A 6,107-nucleotide genomic window follows, 5' to 3' on the forward strand; every position below is an offset into this window, starting at 1 on the left:
TTTCCATTCCGAGCAGGGACTACAGGGACGCACCGCCCGTTTCCATTTTTTTTAACAGCGTGTCTCCTTACCAGAATATGAGCCCCATGAGAGCAAGGGCTTGGCCTGTTGGGACAGGGCTCTGGCCCCAAGCCCTAGCCTGGCAACTGGCTTGCAGAGGGCCCTCCGTAAATACTTGGGTAGTGGCCCACAGTCCCTGCCATGGGAGCGTGTGCGAGCCAGTGAGCGTCGGGTGCCTCTCTGCAGGGGTGGGTGACTGAGAGCCAGGGGCGGAGAGGACGGGCTTTGAGTGAGAATTGCGTTCAAATCCTGAGCAAGTGGACCCTCGGTCCTGACTCAGTTTCCTCCTGAGTGAAATGGGACCACAGGCTCTGCTGAGAGGGGATGTGGGACGAAGAGGTGTGGTGGGAGGGGATGTGGGCCCAGGAGGCTCAGAAGCTACAGAGCCAATCCAAGGTCACAGGGCGGGTGGCCTCCAACCCAGGCTGCAGACTCAGGTTGGCGGGGCCAGTTGGTGGCCCAGATGCACAGATTCCAAGACCCAGAGGCCACGGCAAAGGCCACCAGCACTCTGAGAGCCACGAGTCCCCCCGGGCTCCTGCGGGTGAGGTGGCCAAAGCAGGCCGATTTGTGACCGTTACCATGACCGGTAAAGTGGGTGGTTGTTCTTGGTTCTAAGGGCAGGGGCCCCGTCCGCTATGCTGAGAGGTTTGCTTGGCCCATCCCTTGTGGTCACTGGGAGGTCACCAGCCCTGGGTGTGGCCAGTCTTGCAAAGCCCTTCTCTGTTTCATCTCCGTTAGGCATCTAGAATCTTCCCACCGGGAGCCTGGCTGGCTCGGTTAAGCGTCTGCCTTTAGCTCAGGTTAGGATCCCAGGGTCCTGCGATCGAGTCCCGCTCCCTGCTTAGCAGGGCATCAGCTTCTCCCTCTGTCCCTCCCCCCACCCCACTCATGCTCTCTCTCAAATGATAAATAAAATCCTCAAAAAATAAGATCAAATCTTCCCATGCAGGAGGATACAGCCCTCGGCAACACACAACATAGGGGAAACTTCGAGAAACAAGGCAGAGGGACAGAAGGCAGACGAGAGAGCACACCTTTGGCAGGACGCCATGCAGACCAAGCTGAGAAACCCCCATCGCCCGTCTACACTGTTGGCAGGGTGACCTCCGGGGTGGGGACAGCGGTGACCCGGAGCAGGTGGGTGGCGGCTGGGGTGTCCTTTCCTGATGAGGCCTGCCACTTCTGCCAGCGTGCTCCCTCTTGGGAAATCCGCCCAGCCCCGGCGCGCAGCGCATGCACGGCACACAGGGTCGCCCGGGCCCTTTTCTGGAGGTATGTTTGTGCTTCGGTGGCTGCTCTCTGGTTGTCCCCTGGTCCCACACGGTGCTGCCCTGAGGTCCCCAGCCGGCCCCTGGCCTGGCTCACCTGGGCGCAGCAAGGGGATGGGTGGGGGAAGCCAGCGGGGCTGGTGGCCAGCGGGACGTCCTAGGCGCCGGGTCTCGGCACTTCCTTCCCTTTCTCCCGTGGTCTTTCCACTCTTGTGTAACAGGCCCTGGGCCGGGGCAGCCAGGGTCCCTTGCAGACACCAGCTGTCAGCTGCCACCTTGCCACTTCCCTCCCATGGCCTTCCCGTACCTCGTCCCGTGGCACCAGCAGCCAGAGCATCCGTGGTGCGAGACAAAGCAAAGTCCCATTGTGGCTGGCAGTGACCTCTGTCGCCGAGCAGGCTCAAAGCCTTTGCGAGGCCGGGACCGGACGGACTTGAATGCATCCGTGAGACAGGCAAGCGATCAAAGGTTTAAAAAAAAGGGGGGGGGGGACAAGCTAAGTGAAGGTATGAGATAACGAACAGATACCAGGTTTTTGGGGGGGGGCGACTTAAACTTTTAAAAAAGTTTTAAGACTTTATTGTAAAGCATACAGAAAACTGCAGAAAAACTTACAGTTTGGTGATTATCAGATCACAGTGATGAGGAAGTTGCTGTCTGGGGCCCGGTCAGCTGTGTACTGGAACAGCGGCCCAGGGTCCCCCCACTGCCCCTTGACAGCCCGCCAGAGGGACTGGCCCTGGGTCGGGAGAGCTTTGTATTTACGAACACCTCGTGCTCACGAGGACACTCTCAGGGACGTGCCACCATTTCCCCCCACTTGACAGATGCGAAAACTGAGGCACAGAGCGGTAAACAGCTTATACAAGAAGAGCTGGGATTTGAACCCAGGCAGGCTGGACCCCAGGCCCAGGCTCTCAACCACGGGGCTCCTCTGCTCTGCCCTTGGTCATGTGAATGGATGACAAGCACGACTGGGGATTCACAAGGGAGGAGTCCGCCGGCGCCAACACCCCAAAGAAGGAGCTTCTCAAACCAGGCCCGGCTGGGAAGGAGGCAGGGCTGTCCCTTCCAGCCCTGTGGTGCTTCACGACTTTCCAGATGCCACCGTCTCCAGCCCCAGGCCTTCCCCACTGGGGCCGGGCTGGCCAGTTCCTCAACCAGGAAATCCCCAGGGCTGGGCCACGCAGACAGGCCGAGTGGAGACGGGTTTGACATCGGAGCCTGAGGTCCGGCACGGCCCCCTGGGAGCTTGTGTCAAGAGAGCGAGTCTAGGGCTTTCCAGGATGGGACAGATCAGCCGTTGTTCTGAGGCTGTTCTGTGTCCTTTCCCAACTGCTGTCCCTCCTTGGGTGGGGATCAGCAGCCGGGGAAAGCCCTGGGCCGGCCCTCAGCACCAGTTCTCTCCTGGTGCCCACACTGGCAGGACTGGGGCCCCCGCGTTGCCACACTGGCAGGCAGCGGAACCACGTGGAGGGGACGCTGGCTGGGAAGGGTCAAGGCTCTTGACTGCGAGCGGGGGTTCTGCAGAAACGTGGGGTGCCGGAGATCTGTGTCCCAAGGGACCACAAGTCTTGTTTCTCAGAAAACTGGACCCGAAATGGGCTCTGGGCGGGTCGGGAATGAACCCTGAGGCCTCATCAGAAAGGAACCAGGTGCCTGAAGTTGGGAGAGGGCTCAGGACACACCAGAGTCCCACCCTTGGGAATTTTTTCTCCCCTGGACCTGGGGCCTGGGGAGTGTGGGCTCCGACACGCCTTTGGGCTGCAGGAGGTAGGTCGGGGGAGGACACGTCCACGCCATCCACTGGACACACACACACACACACACACACACACACACACACACTCGGAGCCTTAGTGTTTTCACCTGCAAGATGGCCAGGGCAGCTCCGTTCACGGGCTGTTGTGAGCGGGGCGCGGAGCCCTCACCAGCTGCAGACTGTGCACAGGACAGCCCAAGGTCAGCAGAATGGAGGGGACACAGGTCCACTCCGCAGCCCGAGTCAGGCGCTTTCTGCTGTTGAACCTGGGCCTTGAGCGAGGGAAATGTCCATGAATGACAGCAGGCCCTCGGGGCTCCCAGGGTAAGTCACTTGCGCCTGGGACAGAGGCTTTCCTGACAAGGTCAGGCAGAGGACAGAAACCAAGGTCATGGGCGCAGCCCTGGGCTGCAGCAGGGCTGGCCGATGCCCGACTGAGGGGTGGACTTTCGCAAGCCCACCTCCTCCTTGGCGGGCTGCCTGGGAGCCCTCAGGGCCCGGCCTGTGCCCGCCCCTCCAAACCCACGTCCGGGCGGAGACTTCCTTGCTGGCGGCCCGATGTGTCATGCAACGAAAGCTATTTGAAGCTCATCAGCTAACCACAGAGGAGGAATCCAGCAGCGAGCGGCCACCGCAGGGGATTTTGTGGTGATCTTTGAACTTGAAGCTAACTTCAGTAATGAAATCATGCCCCAGATGGGAGTCGCCAGGGCTGGGCTGCCACCCACGGATCTGCCCAGCCCCAGGACCGCCAGAGGGGTGGTGGAGTCGGTGACTCAAAGACTCGGTTCCTCTGGCGCTTCCCAGGGGATACAGGACGCGGGAGGCACAGGCGTGCAGCGAGGGGCAGCGAGGGGACGGGTCACCTGCAGACAGGTGGCGTACGGAGGTGTGACGCAGCTCCTGTGCTCCCTTGCAGCACGCCCTGTCGCATCAAGCTCGGGGCCCGCTGGTCCCTTCCCTGGGCTAACAGGCCAACACTTGCTCTGGCTTCTATGACCGCACCCCCTAGGCTCCTCACTCAGACCCCGCATTTTTGGAAACCCTTGCCTGCTGTGTTTTATGAAGGATTTCCCCAAAAAGGTCCTAGACTGGTCACCATAACCGAGAGATCAATTTTGGTCTGAACTCGGTAGATCCTTCCAGGAAGCAGCTAGGCTTCTGGTCCTGCTTTCTCCGCCTCCGGTTGGATCTACCCGGAAAGCTTTTATGGAAATGAGGGGGGATGTCCCCCAGCAGGTCCGCCCCGGCCCCTGCCGGAGCTCGGTCCTTGATGGGAGTCGTTACTGCCTTAGGGAACTTGAGATCTTCGACGAGCAGAGACCCCAGCAGAGACCGTGCAGTGAGGTTGATGCTGCAGAACGCTTCTCAGCCCCCTGACCCTGCTGCTGAGAAGGAAATCCGGCAGGAAGCACCTTTACTAACCGGTGTGATATCGTAACTGGCTTCAATTTGACACTTCCTCAAAATAAAACCACAAGGTATGCGTGCCTTCGGGGTGGGGTGGGGCCGAAGGGGGAGGTCATTTCAACTGGAGAGACACTTCCTTAAAGTAAAACCACCAGGTGTGTGTGTCTCGGGGGTGGGGTGGCGCAGAACCGGGAGGTCCGGTGACGTACTGACCACCCCTGATCTGATCGGAGTTGATGAGGCTGGGGAGAACCATGGGCCGATCCCATCTCCCTTGCTTTGTTATTTAACCCAGGACCTGGAGTGAGAAACCCCACTGGAGGGGCCAAGCTAGGCCCACCCACCGTACTTACTTGTCACCAGGCCACCAGACCCCTAGGGACACGGATTTTCTACAACCAGCTGCGAGCTTTCAAATCTGATCCTTGAGCCAAGGCTGATGGCCGAGCGGTGAGGCCCGGGAAGCCGCCACCGCTCACACGTGGGAGCACAGGTCCAGCTGTGGAGCCTGGTACGGCAGCTTCTGGGGCGGCTAAGCAGGAGGGTGGACAGCCCTGTTTGTGCTCACCCCACTGGACCCCCAGGTCGGAGAAGCCAAGACGGCAGCCTCCAGGCCCTCTCAATTTCTGGAACTCTGTTCTCCTCTTGGTCCCCACCACAGGGGAACCAGGTCATCCCTGGGAGAACATTACCTTTCAAATCCATCCATGTCCAGAAACTGGGGCTTCCACTTGGAAGGGACCCTTCAGTGCGTGACAACTGTCTACCCACTATTGGTTAAACCAGCCAACAACCCTGAACTGACGCAGACCGGGGCTTGCGGTGCTCAGTAGAATCTGGTCTTTCTAGCACTTCTTTTCTTCCCAGCACATCTTTTTGGTCCTCAGTGGCGGTGATGGTGGGGCAGAAACGAGGCCGCAAGGATGCTGGGAGTAATCGAGAGGGAGCCCGCGGCGGCGGAGAGCAGCACGAGTGTACACTGAGGGCTTCAGACCGCTGCCCCTGGCCCGCCTCCGGCAGACCGGGGAGGGGGGTGTGACTACCACTCAGCCTTTACTTCCTCATCTATGGAGTCTCGAAGGGACCCTGGCCTGGGACGAGAGCACACCAAACACCCCCCGCCTCACACATCAGAGGGTGGGAAGCAATGGGAGTTCCGGTGGGATGTGCTCGGTGGGGGGTCGGGGGGGTCAGCGCTTGGCCAGACTCTGCGTGGGGGCCCTGAGTCCCAGTCCCGGGGTGTCCACTTGCTTGTACTGTTTTTCTGATGGAAATTTCCTCAAGGTTAACAGCTGTCCCGAAGCAGAGCTTGGATGTGGTGAACAACCTGTGTTCCTCATCACTACGGTCCCTGATAAAATCCGTTTAACAATTTATGGAATAAGGAGGCCATTTCAGAAACACGAAGCCTGTGGGAATTACTGACCAGACCTATTTGAGCTGTTTTGTTCTCCCGTCAGTCCTCAGTGACCTGACAAGAGATCTCGGCAGGCAAGCTCCGTCCCCCCACTGCCTGGGGGGGTCCCACGATCTGTCTGCGGACCCATTTTTGCGCCCACTGCCCCCCGGGAGCCGAGGGCTTCAGCCTTTGGGCCACCGGGGCT

This window comes from Meles meles, chromosome 21 (genome assembly GCF_922984935.1).
Source record: "Meles meles chromosome 21, mMelMel3.1 paternal haplotype, whole genome shotgun sequence".
Taxonomy (NCBI): domain Eukaryota; kingdom Metazoa; phylum Chordata; class Mammalia; order Carnivora; family Mustelidae; genus Meles; species Meles meles.